Raw genomic sequence first — 27382 nt, 5'->3', positions numbered from 1 at the left:
GAGTCTCTCCTACGCACCAAGAGTCTCGTCCACGCACTAAGAGTCTCTCCCACGCACCAAGAGTCTCTCCCACGCACCAAGAGTCTCTCCCACGCACCAAGAGTCTCGCCCACGCACCAAGAGTCTCTCCCACGCACCAAGAGTCTCTCCTACGCTCCAAGTGTCTCGTCCACGCACTAAGAGTCTCTCCCACGCACCAAGAGTCTCTCCTACGCACCAAGAGTCTCGCCCACGCACCAACAGTCTCTCTCACGCACCAAGAGTCTCTCCCACGCACCAAGAGTGTCTCCTACGCACCAAGAGTCTCTCCCACGCACCAAGAGTGTCTCCCACGCACCAAGAGTCTCTCCTACGCACCAAGAGTCTCGCCCACGCACCAACAGTCTCTCTCACGCACCAAGAGTCTCTCCCACGCACCAAGAGTGTCTCCTACGCACCAAGAGTCTCTCCCACGCACCAAGAGTCTCTCCCACGCACCAAGAATCTCTCCTACGCACCAAGAGTCTCGCCCACGCACCAAGAGTCTCTCCCACGCACCAAGAGTCTCTCCCACGCACCAAGAGTCTCTCCCACGCACCAAGAGTCTCTCCCACGCACCAATAGTCTCTAACACGCACCAAGAGTCTCTCCCACGCACCAAGAGTCTCTCCCACGCACCAAGAGTCTCTCCCACGCACCAAGAGTCTCTCCCACGCACCAAGAGTCTCGCCCACGCACCAAGAGTCTCTCTCACGCACCAAGAGTCTCTCCACGCACCAAGAGTCTCTCCCACGCACCAAGAGTCTCTCCCACGTACCAAGAGTCTCTCCCACGCACCAAGAGTCTCTCCTACACACCAAGAGTCTCGTCCACGCACTAAGAGTCTCTCCCACGCACCAAGAGTCTCTCCCACGCACCAAGAGTCTCTCCCACGCACCAAGAGTCTCGCCCACGCACCAAGAGTCTCTCCCACGCACCAAGAGTCTCTCCTACGCTCCAAGTGTCTCGTCCACGCACTAAGAGTCTCTCCCACGCACCAAGAGTCTCTCCTACGCACCAAGAGTCTCGCCCACGCACCAACAGTCTCTCTCACGCACCAAGAGTCTCTCCCACGCACCAAGAGTGTCTCCTACGCACCAAGAGTCTCTCCCACGCACCAAGAGTGTCTCCCACGCACCAAGAGTCTCTCCTACGCACCAAGAGTCTCGCCCACGCACCAACAGTCTCTCTCACGCACCAAGAGTCTCTCCCACGCACCAAGAGTGTCTCCTACGCACCAAGAGTCTCTCCCACGCACCAAGAGTCTCTCCCACGCACCAAGAATCTTTCCTACGCACCAAGAGTCTCGCCCACGCACCAAGAGTCTTTCCCACGCACCAAGAGTCTCTCCCACGCACCAAGAGTCTCTCCCACGCACAAAGAGTCTCTCCTACGCACCAAGAGTCTCGTCCACGCACTGAGAGTCTCTCCCACGCACTGAGAGTCTCTCCCACGCACCAAGAGTCTCTCCCACGCACCAATAGTCTCTCCCACGCACCAAGAGTCTCTCCCACGCACCAAGAGTCTCGCCCACGCACCAAGAGTCTCTCCCACGCACCAAGAGTCTCTCCCACGCACCAATAGTCTCTCCCACGCACCAAGAGTCTCTCCCACGCACCAAGAGTCTCGCCCACGCGCCAAGAGTCTCTCCCACGCACAAAGAGTCTCTCCCACGCACCAATAGTCTCTCCCACGCACCAAGAGTCTCTCCCACGCACCAAGAGTCTCGCCCACGCGCCAAGAGTCTCTCCCACGCACAAAGAGTCTTTCCCACGCACCAAGAGTCTCTCCCACGCACCAAAAGTCTCTCCCACGCACCAAGAGTCTCTCCCACGCACCAAGAGTCTCTCCCACGCACCAATAGTCTCTCCCACGCACCAAGAGTCTCTCCCACGCACCAAGAGTCTCTCCCACGCACCAAGAGTCTCTCCCACGCACCAAGAGTCTCTCCCACGCACCAAGAGTCTCGCCCACGCACCAAGAGTCTCGCCCACGCACCAAGAGTGTCTCTAATGCTCCAAGAGTCTCTCCCACGCACCAAGAGTGTCTCCCAAGCACAAAGAGTGTCTCCCACGCACCAAGAGTCTCTCCCACGCACCAAGAGTGTCTCCCACGCACCAAGAGTCTCTCCCACGCACCAAGAGTCTCTCCCACGCACCAAGAATCTCTCCTACGCACCAAGAGTCTCGCCCACGCACCAAGAGTCTCTTCCACGCACCAAGAGTCTCTCCCACGCACCAAGAGTCTCTCCCACGCACCAAGAGTCTCTCCCACGCACCAAGAGTCTCTCCTACGCACCAAGAGTCTCGTCCACGCACTAAGAATCTCTCCTACGCACCAAGAGTCTCGCCCACGCACCAAAAGACTCTCCCACGCACCAAGAGTCTCTCCCACGCACCAAGAGTCTCTCCCACGCACCAATAGTCTCTCCCACGCACCAAGAGTCTCTCCCACGCACCAAGAGTCTCTCCCACGCACCAAGAGTCTCTCCCACGCACCAAGAGTCTCTCCCACGCACCAAGAGTCTCTCCTACGCACCAAGAGTCTCGTCCACGCACTAAGAGTCTCTCCCACGCACCAAGAGTCTCTCCCACGCACCAAAAGTCTCTCCCACGCACCAAGAGTCTCTCCCACGCACCAAGAGTCTCTCCCACGCACCAATAGTCTCTCCGACGCACCAAGAGTCTCTCCCACGCACCAAGAGTCTCTCCCACGCACCAAGAGTCTCTCCCACGCACCAAGAGTCTCTCCCACGCACCAAGAGTCTCGCCCACGCACCAAGAGTCTCGCCCACGCACCAATAGTGTCTCTAATGCTCCAAGAGTCTCTCCCACGCACCAAGAGTGTCTCCCAAGCACCAAGAGTGTCTCCCACGCACCAAGAGTGTCTCTTACGCACCAAGAGTCTCTCCCACGCACCAAGAGTGTCTCCCACGCACCAAGAGTCTCTCCCACGCACCAAGAGTCTCTCCCACGCACCAAGAATCTCTCCTACGCACCAAGAGTCTCGCCCACGCACCAAGAGTCTCTCCCACGCACCAAGAGTCTCTCCCACGCACCAAGAGTCTCTCCCACGCACCAAGAGTCTCTCCCACGCACCAAGAGTCTCTCCTACGCACCAAGAGTCTCGTCCACGCACTAAGAATCTCTCCTACGCACCAAGAGTCTCGCCCACGCACCAAAAGTCTCTCCCACGCACCAAGAGTCTCTCCCACGCACCAAGAGTCTCTCCCACGCACCAATAGTCTCTCCCACGCACCAAGAGTCTCTCCCACGCACCAAGAGTCTCTCCCACGCACCAAGAGTCTCTCCCACGCACCAAGAGTCTCTCCTACGCACCAAGAGTCTCGTCCACGCACTAAGAGTCTCTCCCACGCACCAAGAGTCTCTCCCACGCACCAAGAGTCTCTCCCACGCACCAAGAGTCTCTCCCACGCACCAAGAGTCTCGCCCACGCACCAAGAGTCTCTCCCACCCACCAAGAGTCTCTCCCACGCACCAAGAGTCTCGCCCACGCAACAAGAGTCTCTCCCACGCACCAAGAGTTTCTCCCACGCACCAAGAGTCTCTCCCACGCACCAAGAGTCTCTTCCACGCACCAAGAGTCTCGCCCACGCACCAAGAGTCTCTCCCACGCACCAAGAGTCTCTCCTACGCACCAAGAGTCTCGTCCACGCACTAAGAGTCTCTCCCACGCACCAAGAGTCTCTCCCACGCACCAAGAGTCTCTCCCACGCACCAAGAGTCTCGCCCACGCACCAAGAGTCTCTCCCACGCACCAAGAGTCTCTCCTACGCTCCAAGTGTCTCGTCCACGCACTAAGAGTCTCTCCCACGCACCAAGAGTCTCTCCCACGCACCAAGAGTCTCTCCCACGCACCAAGAGTCTCTCCTACGCACCAAGAGTCTCGTCCACGCACTAAGAGTCTCTCCCACGCACAAAGAGTCTCTCCCACGCACCAAGAGTCTCTCCCACGCACCAAGAATCTCTCTTACGCACCAAGAGTCTCGCCCACGCACCAAGAGTCTCTCCCACGCACCAAGAGTCTCTCCCACGCACCAAGAGTCTCTCCCACGCACCAAGAGTCTCTCCTACGTACCAAGAGTCTCGTCCACGCACTAAGAGTCTCTCCCACGCACCAAGAGTCTCTCCCACGCACCAATAGTCTCTCCCACGCACCAAGAGTCTCTCCCACGCACCAAGAGTCTCCCACGCACCAAGAGTCTCTCCTACGCACCAAGTGTCTCGTCCACGCACTAAGAGTCTCTCCCACGCACCAAGAGTCTCTTCCACGCACGAAGAGTCTCTCCCACGCACCAAAAGTCTCGCCCACGCATTAAGAGTCTCTCCCACGCACCAAGAGTCTCTCCCACGCACCAAGAGTCTCTCCTACGCACCAAGAGTCTCGCCCACGCACCAAGAGTCTCGCCCACGCACCAAGAGTCTCTCCCACGCACCAAGAGTCTCTCCCACGCTCCAAGAGTCTTCTACGCACCAAGAGTCTCTTCCACGCACTAAGAGTCTCTCCCACGCACCAAGAGTCTCCCCCTCGCACCAAGAGTCTCTCCCACGCACCAAGAGTCTCTCCCACGCACCAAGAGTCTCTCCCACGCACCAATAGTCTCTCCCACGCACCAAGAGTCTCGCCCACGCACCAAGAGTCTCGTCCACGCACTAAGAGTTTCTCCTACGCACCAAGAGTCTCGCTCACGCACCAAGAGTCTCGCCCACGCACCAAGAGTTTCTCCCACGCACCAAGAGTTTCTCCCACGCACCAAGAGTTTCTCCCACGCACCAAGAGTTTCTCCCACGCACCAAGAGTTTCTCCCACGCACCAAGAGTTTCTCCCACACACCAAGAGTTTCTCCCACGCACCAAGAGTTTCTCCCACGCACCAAGAGTTTCTCCCACGCACCAAGAGTTTCTCCCACGCACAAAGAGTTTCTCCCACGGGGATAAATTTGTATCATGTCAATCTGTCGGGGAAATTCGACCTTTGATGATGTTGGTGGAGGTTCATTATGTACGATAGTGGTTGTTTGTGTGATTGTGGTTGTTTGTGTGATTGTGGTTGTTTGTGTGATTGTGGTTGTTTGTGTGATTGTGGTTGTTTGTGTGATTGTGGTTGTTTGTGCGATTGTGGTTGTTTGTGTGATTGTGGTTGTTTGTGTGATTGTGGTTGTTTGTGTGATTGTGGTTGTTTGTGTGATTGTGGTTGTTTGTGTGATTGTGGTTGTTGGTGTGATTGTGGTTGTTTGTGTAATTGTGGTTGTTTGTGTGATTGTGGTTGTTTGTGTGATTGTGGTTGTTTGTGTGATTGTGGTTGTTTGTGTGATTGTGGTTGTTTGTGCGATTGTGGTTGTTTGTGTGATTGTGGTTGTTTGTGTGATTGTGGTTGTTTGTGTGATTGTGGTTGTTTGTGTGATTGTGGTTGTTTGTGTGATTGTGGTTGTTGGTGTGATTGTGGTTGTTTGTGTAATTGTGGTTGTTTGTGTGATTGTGGTTGTTTGTGTGATTATGGTTGTTGGTGTGATTGTGGTTGTTGGTGTGATTGTGGTTGTTGGTGTGATTGTGGTTGTTTGTGTGATTGTGGTTGTTTGTGCGATTGTGGTTGTTTGTGTGATTGTGGTTGTTGGTGTGATTGTGGTTGTTTGTGCGATTGTGGTTGTTTGTGTGATTGTGGTTGTTTGTGTGATTGTGGCTGTTGGCGTGATTGTGGTTGTTTGTGTGATTGTGGTTGTTTGTGTGATTGTGGTTGTTTGTGTGATTGTGGTTGTTTGTGTGATTGTGGTTGTTTGTGTGATTGTGGTTGTTTGTGTGATTGTGGTTGTTGGTGTGATTGTGGTTGTTTGTGTGATTGTGGTTGTTGGTGTGATTGTGGTTGTTGGTGTGGTTGTGGTTGTTTGTGTGATTGTGGTTGTTGGTGTGATTGTGGCTGATGGTCTGATTGTGGTTGTTGGTCTGATTGTGGTTGTTGGTCTGATTGTGGTTGTTGGTGAATTGTGGTTGATGGTGGTGATGTTTTTGTTATTGATATTGTTGTGGTTGGTGATGACTGTGGTGTTGAATTGTGGTTGTTGTTCTTCGTATTACACTGTACAATTCCGTATTACACTGTACAATACCGTATTACACTGTACAATACCGTATTACACTGTACAATTCCGTATTACACTGTACAATTCCGTATTACACTGTACAATTCCGTATTACACTGTACAATCCCGTATTACACTGTACAATACCGTATTACACTGTACAATTCCGTATTACACTGTACAATCCCGTATTACATTGTACAATTCCGTATTACACTGTACAATACCGTATTACACTGTACAATACCGTATTACACTGTACAATTCCGTATTACACTGTACAATTCCGTATTACACTGTACAATTCCGTATTACACTGTACAATTCCGTATTACACTGTACAATACCGTATTACACTGTACAATTCCGTATTACACTGTACAATTCCGTATTACACTGTACAATACCGTATTACACTGTACAATTCCGTATTACACTGTACAATTCCGTATTGCACTGCACAATTTCATATTGCATTGTGCAATAACAGGAGATCATTTAAGGAATGGGTTGCGTTGCAACGGCTTCTGTTGATGCGTTGAAGAGGGCTCTGTTTGTTTTACTATCAATTGAAAGGGTTTCTCCTGTTATTACTGTTTTGTTGACACTGTTACTACTGTTGCTTTGCTCCTGTTGCTACCATTCTGTTACTCTTGTTATTATTTATTATATTTTGAACCTATTTTTCTGTTAGTTTGTTATTACTGTTGTTGGTCTGTTATTACTGTTGTTGGTAGTGTATTGCTGCTGTTGTTATGAGTGTGTTGCCACTATTGTTAGTTTAATGTTAGTGTTGTTGGTAGTGTGTTGTTACTGTTATTGTTAGTTTATTGTTATTGTTGTTAGTTTATTGCTACTGTTGCTTATTGTGTGTTGTTACTGTTATTGTTAGCGTCTTGTTACTGTTGTTGATAGTGTGTTGTTACTCTTGGTGTTACTGTTATGTTGTTATAGCTGTATGTTATCACTGTTTTGTTACCGTTGTTAGTGTTTTGTTATTGTTGTTTTTAATATACTCTTACTATTATTAGTGTGTTGTTACTTACTTTTGCTATTAGTGGATAGTTACTGTTGTTTCGTAGCTGTTTTTAGTACACTGATGCTGTTTGTTAGTGTTTTGTTGCTATTGTTACTGTTGTTAGTATATTGTTTCTATTGTTAGTGTATTGTTACTGTTGTTACTTGATCTTAGAATATTAGTGCTCCTGCTAGTGAATTTTTACTGTTGTTAGTATATTGTTACTGTTTTTATTATTGATAGTCTATTGTTACTGTTTTTGTTATTGTTAGTCTATTGTTGCTGTAGTATATTGTTATCGTTGTTTGTTATTGAACTCTTACGGTTTTTAGTATGTTACTGTTGTTAGTGTGTCGTTACTGTTTGTGTTAGCATATTGTTATTGTTAGTCTGCCGTTACTTTCATTGCCGTATTTACTGTTAGTGTTTTATTACTGTTGTTGTTATTGCGTTCTTACTGTTACTAGTGTGTGGTTACTGTTGTTAATGTGTTTTTGTTACTCTCCTTGTTAATGTGTTTGTGTTGTTAGTGTACTGTTTGTGTTGTTAGTGTACTGTTTGTGTTGTTAGTGTACTGTTTGTGTTATTAGTGTACTGTTTCTGTTGTTAGTGTACTGTTTGTGTTGTTATTGTGCTGTTTGTGTTGTTAGTGTACTGTTTCTGTTGTTAGTGTACTGTTTCTGTTGTTAGTGTACTGTTTGTGTTGTTATTGTGCTGTTTGTGTTGTTATTGTGTTGTTTGTGTTGTTAATGTGCTGTTTGTGTTGTTATTGTGCTGTTTGTGTTGTTATTGTGCTGTTTGTGTTGTTAATGTGCTGTTTGTGTTGTTATTGTGCTGTTTTGTTGTTAATGTGCTGTTTGTGTTGTTATTGTGCTGTTTGTGTTGTTATTGTGCTGTTTGTGTTGTTAATGTGCTGTTTGTGTTGTTATTGTGCTGTTTGTGTTGTTATTGTGCTGTTTGTGTTGTTAATGTGCTGTTTGTGTTGTTATTGTGCTGTTTGTGTTGTTATTGTGCTGTTTGTGTTGTTAATGTGCTGTTTGTGTTGTTATTGTGCTGTTTGTGTTGTTATTGTGCTGTTTGTGTTGTTAATGTGCTGTTTGTGCTGTTATTGTGCTGTTTTGTTGTTAATGTGCCGTTTGTGTTGTTATTGTGCTGTTTGTGTTGTTATTGTGCTGTTTGTGTTGCTATTGTGCTGTTTGTGTTGTTATTGTGCTGTTTGTGTTGTTATTGCGCTGTTTGTGTTGTTATTGTGCTGTTTGTGTTGTTATTGTGCTGTTTGTGTTGTTAGTGTGCTGTTTGTGTTGTTAATGTGCTGTTTGTGTTGTTATTGCGCTGTTTGTGTTGTTATTGCGCTGTTTGTGTTGTTATTGTGCTGTTTGTGTTGTTATTGTGCTGTTTGTGTTGTTAATGTGCTGTTTGTGTTGTTATTGTGCTGTTTGTGTTGTTATTGTGCTGTTTGTGTTGTTATTGTGCTGTTTGTGTTGTTAATCTGCTGTTTGTGTTGTTATTGTGCTGATTGTGTTGTTATTGTGCTGTTTGTGTTGTTAATGTGCTGTTTGTGTTGTTACTGTGCTGTTTGTGTTGTTATTGTGCTGTTTGTGTTGTTATTGTGCTGTTTGTGTTGTTATTGTGCTGTTTGTGTTGTTATTGCGCTGTTTGTGTTGTTATTGTGCTGTTTGTGTTGTTAATGTGCTGTTTGTGTTGTTATTGTGCTGTTTGTGTTGTTATTGTGCTGTTTGTGTTGTTAATGTGCTGTTTGTGTTGTTATTGTGCTGTTTGTGTTGTTATTGTGCTGTTTGTGTTGTTAATGTGCTGTTTGTGCTGTTAATGTGCTGTTTGTGTTGTTAATGTGCTGTTTGTGTTGTTAATGTGTTGTTTGTGTTATTATTGTGCTGTTTGTGTTGTTATTGTGCTGTTTGTGTTGTTAATGTGCTGTTTGTGTTGTTATTGTGCTGTTTGTGTTGTTAATGTGTTGTTTGTGTTGTTATTGTGCTGTTTGTGTTGTTATTGTGCTGTTTGTGTTGTTACTGTGCTGTTTGTGTTGTTAATGTGCTGTTTGTGTTGTTATTGTTCTGTTTGTGTTGTTATTGTGCTGTTTGTGTTGTTACTGTGCTGTTTGTGTTGTTAATGTGCTGTTTGTGTTGTTATTGTTCTGTTTGTGTTGTTATTGTGCTGTTTGTGTTGTTATTGTGCTGTTTGTGTTGTTAATGTGCTGTTTGTGTTGTTAATGTGTTGTTTGTGTTGTTATTGTGCTGTTTGTGTTGTTATTGTGCTGTTTGTGTTGTTAATGTGCTGTTTGTGTTGTTAATGTGCTGTTTGTGTTGTTATTGTGCTGTTTGTGTTGTTAATGTGCTGTTTGTGTTGTTATTGTGCTGTTTGTGTTGTTAATGTGCTGTTTGTGTTGTTATTGTGCTGTTTGTGTTGTTAATGTGCTGTTTGTGTTGTTAATGTGCTGTTTGTGTTGTTAATGTGCTGTTTGTGTTGTTAAGGTGCTGTTTGTGTTGTTAATGTGCTGTTTGTGTTGTTAATGTGCTGTTTGTGTTGTTAATGTGCTGTTTGTGTTGTTAATGTGCTGTTTGTGTTGTTAATGTGCTGTTTGTGTTGTTAATGTGCTGTTTGTGTTGTTAATGTGCTGTTTGTGTTGTTATTGTGCTGTTTGTGTTGTTATTGTGCTGTTTGTGTTGCTATTGTGCTGTTTGTGTTGTTATTGTGCTGTTTGTGTTGTTAATGTGCTGTTTGTGTTGTTATTGTGCTGTTTGTGTTGCTATTGTGCTGTTTGTGTTGTTATTGTGCTGTTTGTGTTGTTATTGTGCTGTTTGTGTTGTTATTGTGCTGTTTGTGTTGTTATTGTGCTGTTTGTGTTGTTATTGCGCTGTTTGTGTTGTTATTGCGCTGTTTGTGTTGTTATTGTGCTGTTTGTGTTGCTATTGTGCTGTTTGTGTTGTTATTGTGCTGTTTGTGTTGTTATTGTGCTGTTTGTGTTGTTATTGTGCTGTTTGTGTTGTTATTGTGCTGTTTGTGTTGTTATTGTGCTGTTACTTTTGTTTTTATTGTTTACATATTACTGTTTTTGTATGTTATGGGTTTTGTTAGGTTATTGTTACTGTTGTTCTCATTATATAATTTCTTTTGATGTTAGTGTGTTGTTACTGTTGTTACTTTTGATGTTAGTTGTTACTGTTGTTTATGTTGCTATTGCTGTTGTTACTTTGTTGTTACTGTTGTTTATACTCACCTGATTGTGGTTGCAGGGGTCGAGTCATAGCCCCTGGCCATTACTGTTATTAGCATATTGTTACTATTGTTAGTGTGTTGTTGTTGTTGCTGTTAGTGTATTGTTACTGTAGTTACTGTAGTTGTTTGTGTTGTATTTACTTCTGTTATTGTGTAGTTACTGTTGGTGTTAGTGTCTTGTTACTTTTAAGAACATAAGAAAGAAGAAACACTGCAACAGGCCTACTGACCCATGCGAAGCAGGTCCATGTCCCCCCGATTAGCCCAATGACCCACCTAGTCAGGTCACTTACACTTAAGGAAGGAGCAAGGCATCAGACCTAGTAGCACAAGCTAGCCAGGTCCAACTCACACCCACTCACACCCACTCATGTATTTATCTAACCTATTTTTAAAACTACACGACGTTTTAGCCTCAATAACTGTACTCGGGAGTTTGTTCCACTCATCCACAACTCTATTACCAAACCAGTACTTTCCTATATCCTTCCTGAATCTGAATTTTTCCAACTTGAAACCATTGCTGCGAGTCCTGTCTTGGCTGGAAAATTTCAGCATGCTATTTACATCCCCTTTATTTATTCCTGTTTTCCATTTATACACTTCGATCATATCCCCCCTAATTCTACGCCTTTCGAGAGAGTGCAGATTCAGGGCCCTTAGTCTATCCTCATAGGGAAGATTTCTGATACATGGGATCAACTTTGTCATCCTCCTCTGTACGTTTTCCAGAGCATTTATATCCATTCTGTAATGCGGTGACCAGAACTGAGCAGCATAGTCTAAATGAGGCCTAACCAATGATATATAGAGTTGAAGAACAACCTGAGGACTTCTATTATTTATACTTCTAGATATGAAGCCAAGGATTCTGTTAGCTTTATTGCGAACACTAATGCACTGTCGTCTTGGTTTTAGATTACTGCTAACCAGAACTCCTAAATCATTTTCGCAATCAGTAGTATTAAGATCTACATTATTTAGTTTATATGTGGCATGGTTATTTAACTGTCCAACATTTAGAACTTTGCATTTGTCAATATTAAACTGCATCTGCCACTTCTCCGACCACTGCATCAATCTATTCAAATCATCCTGGAGTGCTCTAGTGTCCTCATTAGAATGAATTGGACGGCCTATTTTGGTGTCATCAGCAAATTTGCTTATGTTGCTATTTATTCCCTCATCTATGTCGTTTATGTAAATTGTGAACAACAACGGGCCCAACACTGACCCCTGCGGAACATCGCTTGTGACGTGCCCCCATTCTGATTTCTCCCCATTTATGCAAACTCTCTGCTGCCTATTTGTCAACCATGCCTCTACCCAGGAAAAAATTTCTCCTCCTATTCCGTGTGCCTTAAGTTTCCTCAATAGCCTCTGATGTGGAACTCTATCGAAAGCCTTACTGAAGTCCATATACACAATATCATATTCATTACCATGATCTACCTCCTCAAACACCTTAGTGAAAAAATTTAGTAAATTCGTAAGACAGGAACGCCCCTTTGTAAATCTGTGTTGAGATTCATTAATCAATCTGTGCCTATCAAGATGGCTACGAATTGCTTCGGCAATTATTGATTCCATAAATTTTCCCACTATGGAGGTAAGGCTTATTGGTCTATAGTTCGAAGCCAAGGACCTGTCACTTGCCTTGTAAATAGGTATTACATTTGCCATTTTCCACTTATCAGGCACTATGCCAGTTTGTAGTGATATGTTAAAAAGATTAGCCAAAGGTATGCTAAGTTCCTCTTTACATTCCTTTAACACCCTTGCAAACAGTTCATCAGGGCCTGGGGATTTGTTAGGTTTTAATTTCTCTATTTGTCTGAGGACCATGTCACTAGTTACTGCAATCGTGCATAGTTTATTATCGTCCTGTTCTACGTAATCTATAGTTTCAGGAATTTCGCTAGTATTTTCCTGGGTAAAAACTGAGAGGAAGTAAGTATTGAAAATTTTCACACATATCTTTATCACTGTCAGTGATCTGACCAGAGTTACTCTTAAGTTGGCCAATCTTGTCCCTAATCTTACTTCTGTATACCTGAAAGAACCCTTTTGGGTTAGTCTTTGAATCCCTTGCGACCTTAGCCTCATAATCTCTTCTTGCTTTTCTAATTTCTTTTTTATTTCTCTCTTTAATTGAATATATTGATTTCTTAACTGCCCATCCCCTCTTTTGATACGCCTATATATGCCTCTCTTTTGACCAATGAGATGTTTTAATCTATTGTTCATCCATTTGGGATCATTTTTGTTAGATCTAATTTCCCTACTCGGAACAAAAGTTGTCTGGGCAGCTAGAACTATGCTCTGAAAAACGTCATATTGGCAACCAAGATCACCTACCTGACCCATAGTCAGGACATCCCAATTTAGCCCACCCAGGTAATTTCTCAGTCCCATGAAATCGGCCAAACGAAAATCTGGGACAGAGATTTGATTGCAATCGAACTGGCTAATGCAACCACTCCAGCCCTAGAGAGATGATCCCCATCCCTTGCATACATATCACGTTTGCCATAGAAGTTGTCCCAGTTATACTTTTGTTTGTGTTACCATTACTGTTGTTGGTTGTGTGTTATTACTGTTGTTAGAGTGTGTTTCTTCTGTTTCTGTTGTTAGTCTGGTGTCAGTGCTGTGATTACTGTTAGTTTGTTACCATTTTTGGTTTGGTATCGTTGGTGTTAGTGTTCCTCCTATTGCTTATGTTGCAATTACTGTTGTTAGTGTATTGTTGCTGTTCTTACTGTGTTGTTGGCGTTATTAGTGTATTGCTACTGCTGTTATTAGCATATTGTTAGTGTTATTAGTGTATTGCTACTGTTGTTGTTGGCATTATTAGTGTATTGCTACTGCTGTTGTTAGTGTGTTGTTACTATTGTTTGTGCTACTGATGCTGTTATTATATTGCTACTCTTGCTAATAGTGTGTTGTCTGTTATTGTTAGCTTGCTGCTATTGTTGTTAGTGTTGTGAGTACTGTTCGTGTATTATTACTGGTAGTGTTAGTGTGCTATTACTGTTTTTGTGTCAGTTCTGTTGTTAGTGTGGTATTGTATGTTTTTTCTGCTTGTGTTACTGTTGTTAGTGTGTCGCTACTGTTGTGGTTACTGTGGTTTTGTTCTTGTTAACATTGCAATTACTATTGTTAGTGTCTTCTTACTGTTAGTATATCGTTGCTGTTTTTGCTGAAGTTATTGTTAGTGTACTGTTACTGTTCATGTTGCTCCTGTTGATAGTGCGTTGTTACTATTGTTGTTGTATTACATGTTATTGTTAAGTTGCTACTGCTTTTGATATTATGGTGTTACTGTTGTTAAGCTGCTACTGTTTTTGTTAGTGTGGTGTTACTGCTGTTAAGCTGCTACTGCTTTTGTTAATGTGGTGTTACTGTTGTTAAGCTTTTACTGCTTTTGTTAATGTGGTGTTACTGTTGTTAAACTTTTACTGTTTTTGTTAGTGTGCTGTTACTGTTGCTAAGCTGCTACTGCTTTGTTAGTGTGATGTTACTGTTGTTAAGCTGCTACTGCTTTGTTAGTGTGATGTTACTGTTGTTAAGCTGCTACTGTTTTTGTTAGTGTGGTGTTACTGTTGTTAAGCTGCTACTGTTTTTGTTAGTGTGGTGTTACTGTTGTTAAGCTGCTACTATTTTGGTTAGTGTGGTGTTACTGTTATTAAAACATTGTTACTGATGTTATTGTTTGTGTTTTCTTGATTGTGTGTTATTACTGTTGTTAGTATGTTGTTACTGTTGCTAGTGTATTGTTTTTAGTCTTTTACTTTTGTTGTTTTCGTGTCGCCGTTGTTTGCGTTTTTACTGTTGTTTAGGCGTTGTACCTGCTGTTGTTATATTGCTACTGTTTATGTTAGTGTTACTATTCTTTGTGCATTGTTACTGTTGTCAGTGTTTTGTTGATATTATTCTTACCGTTAGTGTTGCAATTACTGTTATTGTTAGTGATTGCTGTTGGTGTTGTGATTACTGTTTTGATTATTGTTATTGTTAGTGTCGTGATTACTGATGCTATTGTTTGATATTACTGTCGTTGTTAGTATTATTATTACAGTTGTTTTAGTGTTGTTATTACTTTTGTTTTTATTATTATTATTATTGTTGTTAGCAATGTGATTACTCGTGTTAGAATTATTGCGATTACTGTTGTTAGTGCTTTGATTACTGTTGTTAGGGTTGTGATTACTGTTGTCAGTATTGTGATTACTGTTGCTAGTAATGTGATTACTGCTGTTAGTATTGTGAATACTGTCGTATTGTGATTACTGTTGTTAGTATTGTGATTATTATTGTAAGTATTGTGATTACTGTTGTTAGTATTGTGAATATTGTTGTATTGTGATTACTTTTGTTAATATTGTGATTACTGTTGTTAATGTTGTGATTACTGTTATTAGTATTGTGATTACTGTTGTTAGCATTGTGATTACTGTTGTTAGTGTTGCGATCACTGTTGTTAGTGTTGTGATTACTGCTGTGTTGTGATTGCTTTTGTTAGTATTGTGATATTGTGATTACTGTTGTTAGAATTGTGATACTGTTGTTAGTATTGTGAATACTGTTGTATTGTGATTACTGTTGTTAGTATTGTGATTATTGTTGTTAGTATTGTGATTATTGTTGTTAGTATTGTGATTATTGTTGTTAGTATTGTGATTACTGTTGTTAGTATTGTGATTACTGTTGTTAGTATTAGGATTATTGTTGTTAGTGTTGTGAATACTCGTGTATTGTGATTACTATTTTATTGTGAGTACTGTTGTATTGTGATTGCTGTTGTTAGTATTGTGATTATTGTTGTGTTGTGATTACTTTTGTTAGTATTGTGATATTGAGATTACTGTTGTTAGAATTGTGATACTGTGATTACTGTTGTTAGTATTGTTATTACTGTTTCTAGTATTGTGATTACTGTTGTTAGTATTACCTTTACTGTTGTTAGTATTACGATTACTGTTGTTAGTACTGCGATTGCTGTTGTTAGTATTACGATTACTGTTGTTAGTATTGTGATTACTGTTGTTAGTATTACGATTACTGTTGTTAGTATTGTAATTACTGTTGTTAGTATTGTGATTACTGTTGTTAGTATTACGATTACTGTTGTTAGTATTACGATTACTGTTGTTAGTATTGTAATTACTGTTGTTAGTATTACGATTACTGTTGTTAGTATTACGATTACTGTTGTTAGTATTGTAACTACTGTTGTTAGTATTGTGATTACTGTTGTTAGTATTGTAATTACTGTTGTTAGTATTGTGATTACTGTTGTTAGTATTGTAATTACTGTTGTTAGTATTGTAATTACTGTTGTTAGTATTGTAATTACTGTTGTTAGTATTGTAATTACTGTTGTTAGTATTGTAATTACTGTTGTTAGTATTGTAATTACTGTTGTTAGTATTGTAATTACTGTTGTTAGTATTGTAATTACTGTTGTTAGTATTGTAATTACTGTTGTTAGTATTGTAATTACTGTTGTTAGTATTGTAATTACTGTTGTTTGTTTTTGTGATTGTATTCTTTTTCACTAAATTTTTTTGCACTGTATTCTTTTTTCAACGTATTCTTTTTAACACTGTTTTTCAATGTATTTTTCACTGCCCTTTTTTAACTTTTTTCACTGTATTCTTTTTTCACTGTATTCTTATTTCACTGTATTCTTTTTTCACTGTATTCTTGTTTCACTATATTCTTTTTTCACTGTAATCTTTCACCATATTCTTTCCACTCGCTGTATTCTTGTCGAAGTTCTTATTTAGAAAAAGATATACAAAGAATATTTCTCACTGTCAGGACCAGCATATTCTTTGTTCAATATTTCCCCATATTCTTAGTTCAATGTGATTATTCTTGGTTTAGTATAACTCCGAATTCCTAGTACAATAAACTTGGTATTCTTAGTTCAATACTGCTATTCTTGTTCAGTATAACTCTGTATTCTTAGTTCAATATTACTCCGTATTCTTAGTTCAATCCAACTACATGTTTTTAGTACAATGTGACTATTCTTAGTTCAATATAACATCTTATTCTTAGTTCAGTATAACACCATATTCTTAATTCAGTATAACTTCGCATTCTTAATTCAATATAACACCTTATTCTTAGTTCACTATAACTCCATATTCTTAGTTCAATATAACACCGTATTTTTAGTTCACTATAACACTGTATTCTTAGTTCAGTGTAACTCCATATTCTTAGTTCAAAATAACACCGCATTCTTCGAACATTATAACTCCGTATTCTTAGTTCAATATGACACCGTATTCTTAGTAAAATATAACTCTGTATTCTTAGTTCAATATAACACCGTATTCTTAGTACAATATAACTCCGTATTCTTAGTTCAATATAACACCGTATTCTTAGTACAGTATAACATCGTATTCTTAGTACAATATAACTCCGTATTCTTAGTTCAGTATAACACCGTATTCTTAGTACAGTATAACGCCGTATTCTTAGTACAGTATAACGCCGTATTCTTAGTACAGTACAACGCCGTATTCTTAGTACAGTATAACACCGTATTCATAGGACAGTATAACACCGTATTCTTAGTACAGTATAACATCGTATTCTTAGTACAGTATAACATCGTATTCTTAGTACAATATAACTCCGTATTCTTAGTTCAATATAACACCGTATTCTTAGTACAGTATAACACCGTATTCTTAGTACAGTATAACACCGTATTCTTAGTACAGCATAACACCGTATTCTTAGTACAGTATAACACCGTATTCATAGTACAGTATAACACCGTATTCTTAGTACAATATAACACCGTATTCTTAGTACAATATAACACCGTATTCTTAGTACAATATAACTCCGTATTCTTAGTACAGTATAACACCGTATTCTTAGTACAGTATAACACCGTATTCTTAGTTCAATATAACTTTGTATTCTTAGTACAATATAACACCGTATACTTAGTACAGTATAACACCGTATTCTTAGCACAGTATAACACCGTATTCTTAGTACAATATAACTCCGTATTCTTAGTTCAGTATAACACCGTATTCTTAGTACAATATATCTCCGTATTCTTAGTTCAATATAACACCGTATTTTTAGTTCAATATAACATCGTATTCTTGTTTCAATATAACACCGTATTCTTAGTGCAGTATAGCACCGTATTCTTAGTGAAGTATAACACCGTATTCTTAGTACAGTGTAACACCGTATTCTTAGTGCAGTATAACACCGTATTCTTAGTACAGTATAACACTGTATTCTTAGTTCAATATAACACCGTATTCTTAGTACAGTATAACACCGTATTCTTTGTACAGTTAAACACCGCATTCTTAGTACAGTATAACACCGTATTCTTAGTACAGTATAACACCGTATTCTTAGTACAGTATAACACCGTATTCTTAGTTCAGTATAACACCGTGTTCTTAGCTCAATATAACACCGTATTCTTAGTACAGAATAACACCGTATTCTTTGTGCAGTATAACACCGTATTCTTAGTTCATTATAACACCGTGTTCTTAGTTCAATATAACACTGTATTCTTAGTACAGTATAACACCGTATTCTTTTTACAGTTAAACACTGCATTCTTAGTGCAGTATAACACCGTATTCTTAGTACAATAAAACTCCGTATTATTAGTTCAATATAACACCGTATTCTTTGTACAGTATAACACCGTATTCTTAGTACAGCATAACACCTTATTCTTAATACAGTATAACACCGTATTCTTAGTACAGTATAACACCGTATTCTTAGTTCAATATAACACCGTATTCTTAGTACAGTATAACGCCGTATTCTTAGTACAGTATAACATCGTATTCTTAGTACAGTATAACGCCGTATTCTTAGTACAGTATAACATCGTATTCTTAGTACAGTATAACGCCGTATTCTTAGTACAGTATAACATCGTATTCTTAGTTCAATATAACACTGCATTCTTAGTACAGTATAATGCCCTATTCATAGTACAATATAACGCCGTATTCTTAGTACAATATAACACCGTATTCTTAGTACAATATAACACCGTATTCTTAGTTCAATACAACACTGTATTCTTAGTACAGTATAGCGCCGTGTTCTTAGTACAGTATAGCACCGTATTCTTAGTATAATATAACGGCGTATTTAGTACAATATAACGCCGTATTCTTAGTACAATATAACGCCGTATTCTTAGTACAGTATAACATCGTATTCTTAGTACAGTATAACGCCGTATTCTTAGTACAGTATAACATCGTATTCTTAGTTCAATATAACACTGCATTCTTAGTACAGTATAATGCCCTATTCATAGTACAATATAACGCCGTATTCTTAGTACAATATAACGCCGTATTCTTAGTACAGTATAACACCGTATTCTTAGTTCAATATAACACTGTATTCTTAGTACAGTATAACACCGTATTCTTAGTTCAATATAACACTGTATTCTTAGTACAGTATAGCGCCGTATTCTTAGTACAATATAACGCCGTATTCTTAGTACAGTATAACACCGTATTCTTAGTACAATATAACGCCGTATTCTTAGTACAGTATAACACCGTATTCTTAGTTCAATATAACACTGTATTCTTAGTACAGTATAGCGCCGTATTCTTAGTACAATATAACGCCGTATTCTTAGTACAGTATAACACCGTATTCTTAGTACAATATAACGCCGTATTCTTAGTACAGTATAACACCGTATTCTTAGTTCAATATAACACTGTATTCTTAGTACAGTATAGCGCCGTATTCTTAGTACAGTATAGCACCGTATTCTTAGTACAATATAACGCCGTATTCTTAGTACAATATAACGCCGTATTCTTAGTACAGTATAACGCCGTATTCTTAGTACAATATAACGCCGTATTCTTAGTACAATATAACGCCGTATTCTTAGTACAGTATAACGCCGTATTCTTAGTACAATATAACGCCGTATTCTTAGTACAGTATAACGCCATATTCTTAGTACAATATAACGCCGTATTCTTAGTACAATATAACGCCGTATTCTTAGTACAATATAACGCCGTATTCTTAGTACAGTATAACGCCGTATTCTTAGTACAATATAACGCCGTATTCTTAGTACAATATAACGCCGTATTCTTAGTACAATATAACGCCGTATTCTTAGTACAATATAACGCCGTATTCTTAGTACAGTATAACGCCATATTCTTAGTACAATATAACGCCGTATTCTTAGTACAATATAACGCCGTATTCTTAGTACAATATAACGCCGTATTCTTAGTACAATATAACGCCGTATTCTTAGTACAGTATAACACCGTATTCTTCTTGATTTAATGTAAACTCTGGGCTGGAAAAACGCTGTGTTCTCAAGAACAGGGTGAAGAACAGGGAACATTTAACTGTGTTATGACGTGGTGGTGAAGAACACTGTTTCTGAGAACAAGTATTCTTTGGGTTTTCTGTTTGCCTCGAGTCTCTGTTTTCTTGTTTTTGAAAGGTTTTAAAAACCTGAATTTGTATTCTTGTTTCTTTATTCTTGTTTATATTTTGTTTTTCTTATTTATTGTTTCCTCTCTATATTCTTTTTTGTTTTTATTCTAGTTTACTTTTTCTTGTTTTTATTCTTGTTTATTTTTCCTGTTCGTATTTTTTTCTGTTTATATCTTTTTTCATTCTTTATATTCTTAATTTCCTGTTTATGTTCTTGTTCATATGTACAACAGTCTTCTGTTTTTTCCCATCAAATGCACAACAGTCCCCTGTTTCCTGTTTCTCTGTTGTATAAAAATCAACAGAATCTGTAAGATTCTTAGCGTAACAGTTTATAAAACTGTTCCGTAAATATTCTTGATGTCACTTTCTGAGAACCGCTGAGAACATCTCTCATGTTGTGAGATGTGAACCGGGAAGTGTCACCTCACTCTGTGGAGAGTGACTTGAAAAGTCGTGATGGTAAGTCGTGTAGGTAAGTCGTGATGGTAAGTCGTGTAGGTAAGTCGTGATGGTAAGTTGTGTAGGTAAGTCGTGATGGTAAGTCGTGTAGGTAAGTCGTGATGGTAAGTCGTGTAGGTAAGTTGTGATGGTAAGTCGTGTAGGTAAGTCGTGATGGTAAGTCGTGTAGGTAAGTTGTGATGGTAAGTCGTGTAGGTAAGTCGTGATGGTAAGTCGTGTAGGTAAGTTGTGATGGTAAGTCGTGTAGGTAAGTTGTGATGGTAAGTCGTGTAGGTAAGTTGTGATGGTAAGTCGTGTAGGTAAGTCGTGATGGTAAGTCGTGTAGGTAAGTTGTGATGGTAAGTCGTGTAGGTAAGTCGTGATGGTAAGTTGTGTAGGTAAGTCGTGATGGTAAGTCGTGATGGTAAGTCGTGTAGGTAAGTCGTGATGGTAAGTCGTGTAGGTAAGTCGTGATGGTAAGTCGTGTAGGTAAGTCGTGATGGTAAGTCGTGTAGGCAAGTCGTGATGGTAAGTCGTGTAGGTAAGTTGTGATGGTAAGTCGTGTAGGTAAGTCGTGTAGGTAAGTCGTGATGGTAAGTTGTGTAGGTAAGTCGTGATGGTAAGTCGTGATGGTAAGTCGTGTAGGTAAGTCGTGATGGTAAGTCGTGTAGGTAAGTCGTGATGGTAAGTTGTGTAGGTAAGTCGTGATGGTAAGTCGTGATGGTAAGTCGTGTAGGTAAGTCGTGATGGTAAGTCGTGTAGGTAAGTCGTGATGGTAAGTCGTGTAGGTAAGTCGTGATGGTAAGTCGTGTAGGCAAGTCGTGATGGTAAGTCGTGTAGGTAAGTCGTGATGGTAAGTCGTGTAGGTAAGTCGTGATGGTAAGTCGTGTAGGTAAGTCGTGATGGTAAGTCGTGTAGGTAAGTCGTGATGGTAAGTCGTGTAGGTAAGTCGTGATGGTAAGTCGTGTAGGTAAGTCGTGATGGTAAGTCGTGTAGGTAAGTCGTGATGGTAAGTCGTGTAGGTAAGTCGTGATGGTAAGTCGTGTAGGTAAGTCGTGATGGTAAGTCGTGTAGGTAAGTCGTGATGGTAAGTCGTGTAGGTAAGTTGTGATGGTAAGTCGTGTAGGTAAGTCGTGATGGTAAGTCGTGTAGGTAAGTTGTGATGGTAAGCCATGTAGGTAAGTCGTGATGGTAAGTCGTGTAGGTAAGTCGTGATGGTAAGTCGTGTAGGTAAGTTGTGATGGTAAGTCGTGTAGGTAAGTCGTGATGGTAAGTCGTGTAGGTAAGTCGTGATGGTAAGTCGTGTAGGTAAGTTGTGATGGTAAGTCGTGTAGGTAAGTCGTGATGGCAAGTCGTGTAGGTAAGTTGTGATGGTAAGTCGTGTAGGTAAGTCGTGATGGTAAGTCGTGTAGGTAAGTCGTGATGGTAAGTCGTGTAGGTAAGTTGTGATGGTAAGTCGTGTAGGTAAGTCGTGATGGTAAGTCGTGTAGGTAAGTTGTGATGGTAAGTCGTGTAGGTAAGTCGTGATGGTAAGTCGTGTAGGTAAGTTGTGATGGTAAGTCGTGTAGGTAAGTCGTGATGGTAAGTCGTGTAGGTAAGTCGTGATGGTAAGTCGTGTAGGTAAGTTGTGATGGTAAGTCGTGTAGGTAAGTTGTGATGGTAAGTCGTGTAGGTAAGTCGTGATGGTAAGTCTACAGTGTAGGTAAGTCGTGTAGGTAAGTCGTGAAGGTAAGTCGTGTAGGTAAGTCGTGTAGGTAAGTCGTGAAGGTAAGTCGTGATGGTAAGTCGTGTAGGTAAGTCGTGTAGGTAAGTCGTGATGGTAAGTCGTGTAGGTAAGTCGTGTAGGTAAGTCGTGAAGGTAAGTCGTGTAGGTAAGTCGTGATGGTAAGTCGTGTAGGTAAGTCGTGTAGGTAAGTCGTGATGGTAAGTCGTGAAGGTAAGTCGTGTAGGTAAGTCGTGATGGTAAGTCGTGTAGGTAAGTCGTGTAGGTAAGTCGTGTAGGTAAGTCGTGATGGTAAGTCGTGTAGGTAAGTCGTGTAGGTAAGTCGTGATGGTAAGTCGTGAAGGTAAGTCGTGTAGGTAAGTCGTGATGGTAAGTCGTGTAGGTAAGTCGTGAAGGTAAGTCGTGTAGGTAAGCCGTGATGGTAAGTCGTGAAGGTAAGTCGTGTAGGTAAGTCGTGATGGTAAGTCGTGTAGGTAAGTCGTGAAGGTAAGTCGTGTAGGTAAGTCGTGATGGTAAGTCGTGTAGGTAAGTCGTGAAGGTAAGTCGTGTAGGTAAGTCGTGATGGTAAGTCGTGTAGGTAAGTCGTGTAGGTAAGTCGTGATGGTAAGTCGTGAAGGTAAGTCGTGTAGGTAAGTCGTGATGGTAAGTCGTGTAGGTAAGTCGTGAAGGTAAGTCGTGTAGGTAAGTCGTGATGGTAAGTCGTGTAGGTAAGTCGTGTAGGTAAGTCGTGAAGGTAAGTCGTGTAGGTAAGTCGTGATGGTAAGTCGTGTAGGTAAGTCGTGTAGGTAAGTCGTGTAGGTAAGTCGTGTAGGTAAGTCGTGAAGGTAAGTCGTGATGGTAAGTCGTGATGGTAAGTCGTGTAGGTAAGTCGTGAAGGTAAGTCGTGTAAGTAAGTCGTGATGGTAAGTCGTGTAGGTAAGTCGTGATGGTAAGTCGTGATGGTAAGCCGTGATGGTAAGTCGTGTAGGTAAGTCGTGTAGGTAAGTCGTGTAGGTAAGTCGTGATGGTAAGTCGTGATGGTAAGCCGTGATGGTAAGTCGTGATGGTAAGTCGTGTAGGTAAGTCGTGATGGTAAGTCGTGATGGTAAGCCGTGATGGTAAGTCGTGAAGGTAAGTCGTGATGGTAAGTCGTGATGGTAAGTCGTGTAGGTAAGTCGTGATGGTAAGTCGTGAAGGTAAGTCGTGTAGGTAAGCCGTGATGGTAAGTCGTGATGGTAAGCCGTGATGGTAAGTCGTGAAGGTAAGTCGTGATGGTAAGTCGTGATGGTAAGTCGTGTAGGTAAGTCGTGATGGTAAGTCGTGAAGGTAAGTCGTGTAGGTAAGTCGTGATGGTAAGTCGTGATGGTAAGTCGTGTAGGTAAGTCGTGTAGGTAAGTCGTGAAGGTAAGTCGTGTAGGTAAGTCGTGAAGGTAAGTCGTGATGGTAAGTCGTGAAGGTAAGTCGTGTAGGTAAGTCGTGAAGGTAAGTCGTGTAGGTAAGTCGTGAAGGTAAGTCCTGATGGTAAGTCGTGAAGGTAAGTCGTGTAGGTAAGTCGTGAAGGTAAGTCGTGTAGGTAAGTCGTGAAGGTAAGTCGTGATGGTAAGTCGTGATGGTAAGTCGTGTAGGTAAGTCGTGTAGGTAAGTCGTGAAGGTAAGTCGTGTAGGTAAGTCGTGAAGGTAAGTCGTGATGGTAAGTCGTGAAGGTAAGTCGTGTAGGTAAGTCGTGTAGGTAAGTCGTGAAGGTAAGTCGTGTAGGTAAGTCGTGAAGGTAAGTCGTGATGGTAAGTCGTGAAGGTAAGTCGTGATGGTAAGTCGTGAAGGTAAGTCGTGTAGGTAAGTCGTGAAGGTAAGTCGTGTAGGTAAGTCGTGAAGGTAAGTCGTGATGGTAAGTCGTGTAGGTAAGCCGTGATGGTAAGTCGTGTAGGTAAGTCGTGAAGGTAAGTCGTGATGGTAAGTCGTGTAGGTAAGTCGTGAAGGTAAGTCGTGATGGTAAGTCGTGTAGGTAAGCCGTGATGGTAAGTCGTGTAGGTAAGCCGTGATGGTAAGTCGTGTAGGTAAGTCGTGAAGGTAAGTCGTGATGGTAAGTCGTGTAGGTAAGTCGTGATGGTAAGTCGTGTAGGTAAGTCGTGAAGGTAAGTCGTGATGGTAAGTCGTGTAGGTAAGCCGTGATGGTAAGTCGTGTAGGTAAGTCGTGAAGGTAAGTCGTGAAGGTAAGTCGTGATGGTAAGTCGTGTAGGTAAGCCGTGATGGTAAGTCGTGTAGGTAAGTCGTGAAGGTAAGTCGTGTAGGAAGGTGGTGGTGTCACTGTGTACTTTAACACAAGGTCTGTCTCTTCAACTTACTAAGGCATCCAAAAACTATAGAGGGTTATTTTCGTCAGGATCAACTTGAAGCTTTTTGCTCAGTAATCAACATGAAGACAGAAACTCAAAAAACTGATCTGTATATTTCGATTCGCTTCTGTTTCTCGGTGTCTGGAGACGCAAGAACAATGGTTAGTTAACAGTATGCTAAAATAACAGCAAAAATATTAAAAAAACTTAGTTGACTGAGCTTACAGTCACCATACTTCACGATCACACAGGTGACAGAGGTGAACCCATTGACATTACATAAACCTGGTTGTAGCGAAACCCCCTTCACAAGACCACTGTGTCTGTGAGACACACACGCTTCGGTAAGTCTCAAGACTCGTTCAAAAGGTGGAGGGAGAATCCGAAGTCCTCTCAGAGAATTTGAGTCTGAGACATTCATTAGCAACACTGACACAGACTCGCTGTATCATCCTCAAAACTAAATATTAATTAGTTTTTCAACTTAATATGTTTAATTTTTATCACTGCAGGTACTGGGAATTTATTATCTATTGAGTATGACGGAGAGAAGGAAGATAGACGCTGGGGAAACAAGGAGGCTAGCCAGGATGACATGGTATATAGCACACTAGCCAGGATGACATGGTATATAGCACACTAGCCAGGATGACACGTCTTATAAAACCAGCCAGGATAACTCGTCATATAACAAACTAGCCAGGATAAGACGTCATATAACACTAGCCAGGATAACACGTTATGAAACACACTAGCCAGGATAACACGTCAAATAACACACTAGCAAGGATAACACATAACTAGCACGGATAACACATATAACATACTAGCCAGTATAACACGTCGTATAACAGACTACCAGGATAACACATATAACAAACTGGTCAGGACAACACACATAACTAGCCAGGATAAGATAACACATCATATATAAAGATTCTTTGAGGGATTGAACTGGGAGGAAGTGACGGAGGAAGTGATGGAGGGAGGAAGTGACAGAGGGAGGAAGTGACAGAGGAAGTGATGGAGGGAGGAAGTGACAGAGGGAGGAAGTGACAGAGAAAGTGATGGAGGGAGGAAGTGACGGAGGAAGTGATGGAGGGAGGAAGTGACGGAGGAAGTGGCAGAGGGAAGAAGTGACAGAGGGAGGAAGTGACAGAGGGAGGAAATGACAGAGGGAGGAAGTGACGGAGGAAGTGACAGAGGGAGGAAGTGACGGAAGAAGCGACAGAGGGAGGAAGTGACGGAGGAAGAAAGTGACAGAGGGAGGAAGTGACAGAGGAAGGAAGTGACGGAGGAAGTGATGGAGGGAGAAAGTGATAGAGGAAGTGACGGAGAAAGTGACAGAGGGAGGAAGTGACGGAGGAAGAAAGTGACAGAGGGAGGAAGTGACGGAGGAAGTGACGGAGAGAGGAAGTGATGGAGAGAGGAAGTGATGGAGGGAGGAAGTGACTGAGGAAGGAAGTGACAGAGGGAGGAAGTGACGGAGTAAGAAAGTGACGGAGGAAGTGACAGAGGGAGCAAGTGACGGAGGAAGTGACGGAGAGAGGAAGTGATGGAGAGAGGAAGTGATGGAGGGAGGAAGTGACTGAGGAAGGAAGTGACAGAGGGAGGAAGTGACGGAGGGAGGAAGTGACGGAGGGAGGAAGTGGCGGAGGAAGAAAGTGACGGAGGAAGTGACAGAGGGAGGAAGTGACGGAGGGAGGAAGTGGCGGAGGGAGGAAGTGACGGAGGAAGAAAGTGACAGAGGGAGGAAGTGACGGAGGGAGGAAGTGACAGAGGGAGGAAGTGACGGAGGGAGGAAGTGACAGAGGGAGGAAGTGACGGAGGGAGGAAGTGACGGGGAAGTGACAGACGGAGAAAGTGACGGAGGAAGAAAGTGACAGAGGGAGGAAGTGACAGAGGGAGGAAGTGACGGAGGGAGGAAGTGACGGAGATAGGAAGTGACGGAGGGAGGAAGTGACGGAGGGAGGAAGTGACGGAGGAAGAAAGTGACAGAGGGAGGAAGTGACGGACGAAGAAAGTGACAGAAGGAGGTAGTGGCAGAGGGAGGAAGTGACGGAGGGAGGGAGTGACAGAGAAAGGAAGTGACGGAGGGAGGAAGTGACGGAGGAGTGACGGAAGAAGTGACTTAGAAAGAAAGTGACAGATGGAGGAAGTGACAAAGGGAGGAAGTGACAGAGGGAGGGAGTGACAGAAGGAGGAAGTGACAGAAGGAGGAAGTGACGGATGGAAGAAGTGACGGAGGAGTGACGGAAGAAGTGACGGAGGGAGGAAGTGACGGAGGAAGAAAGTGACAGAGGGAGGAAGTGACAGAGGGAGGAAGTGACGGAGGGAGGGAGTGACAGAGAAAGGAAGTGACAAAGGGAGGAAGTGACGGAGGAGTGACGGAAGAAGTGACGGAGGAAGAAAGTGACAGATGGAGGAAGTGACGAAGGAAGTGACGGAGGAGTGACGGAAGAAGTGACGGAGGAAGAAAGTGACAGATGGAGGAAGTGACAGATGGAGGAAGTGATGGAGGGAGGAAGAGATCTTGTAAGAGGAGAGTTACTAGGAGAGAGCACCAGCTGTCACTAGGAGGGAAGATAGAGCACCAGCTGTCACTAGGTGGCAACATACAGCACCAGCTGTCACTAGGAGGCAACACACAGCACCAGCTGTCACTAGGAGGCAACATACAGCACCAACTGTCACTAAGAGGAAAGATAGAGTACCAGCTGTCCCTAGACGGCAAGATGGGACACCAGCTGTCTCTAGGAGGAAAGATAGAGCACCAGCTGTCACTAGGAGGCAACATACAGCACCAGCTGTCACTAGGAGGAAAGATAGAGAACCAACTGTTACTAGGGGGGAACATATAGCACCAGCTGTCACTAGGAGGCAACACTCAGCACCAGCTGTCACTAGGAGGGAAGATAGAGAACCAGCTGTTACTAGGGGGGAGCATACAGCACCAGCTGTCACTAGGAGGCAACATACAACACCAGCTGTCACTAGGAGGCAACATACAGCACCAGCTGTCA

The sequence above is a fragment of the Cherax quadricarinatus genome, chromosome 67 (assembly GCF_038502225.1).
Source record: "Cherax quadricarinatus isolate ZL_2023a chromosome 67, ASM3850222v1, whole genome shotgun sequence".
NCBI classification, from domain to species: domain Eukaryota; kingdom Metazoa; phylum Arthropoda; class Malacostraca; order Decapoda; family Parastacidae; genus Cherax; species Cherax quadricarinatus.
The sequence above is the reverse complement of the archived record's forward strand: the minus strand, read 5'-3'. Positions refer to the sequence as shown.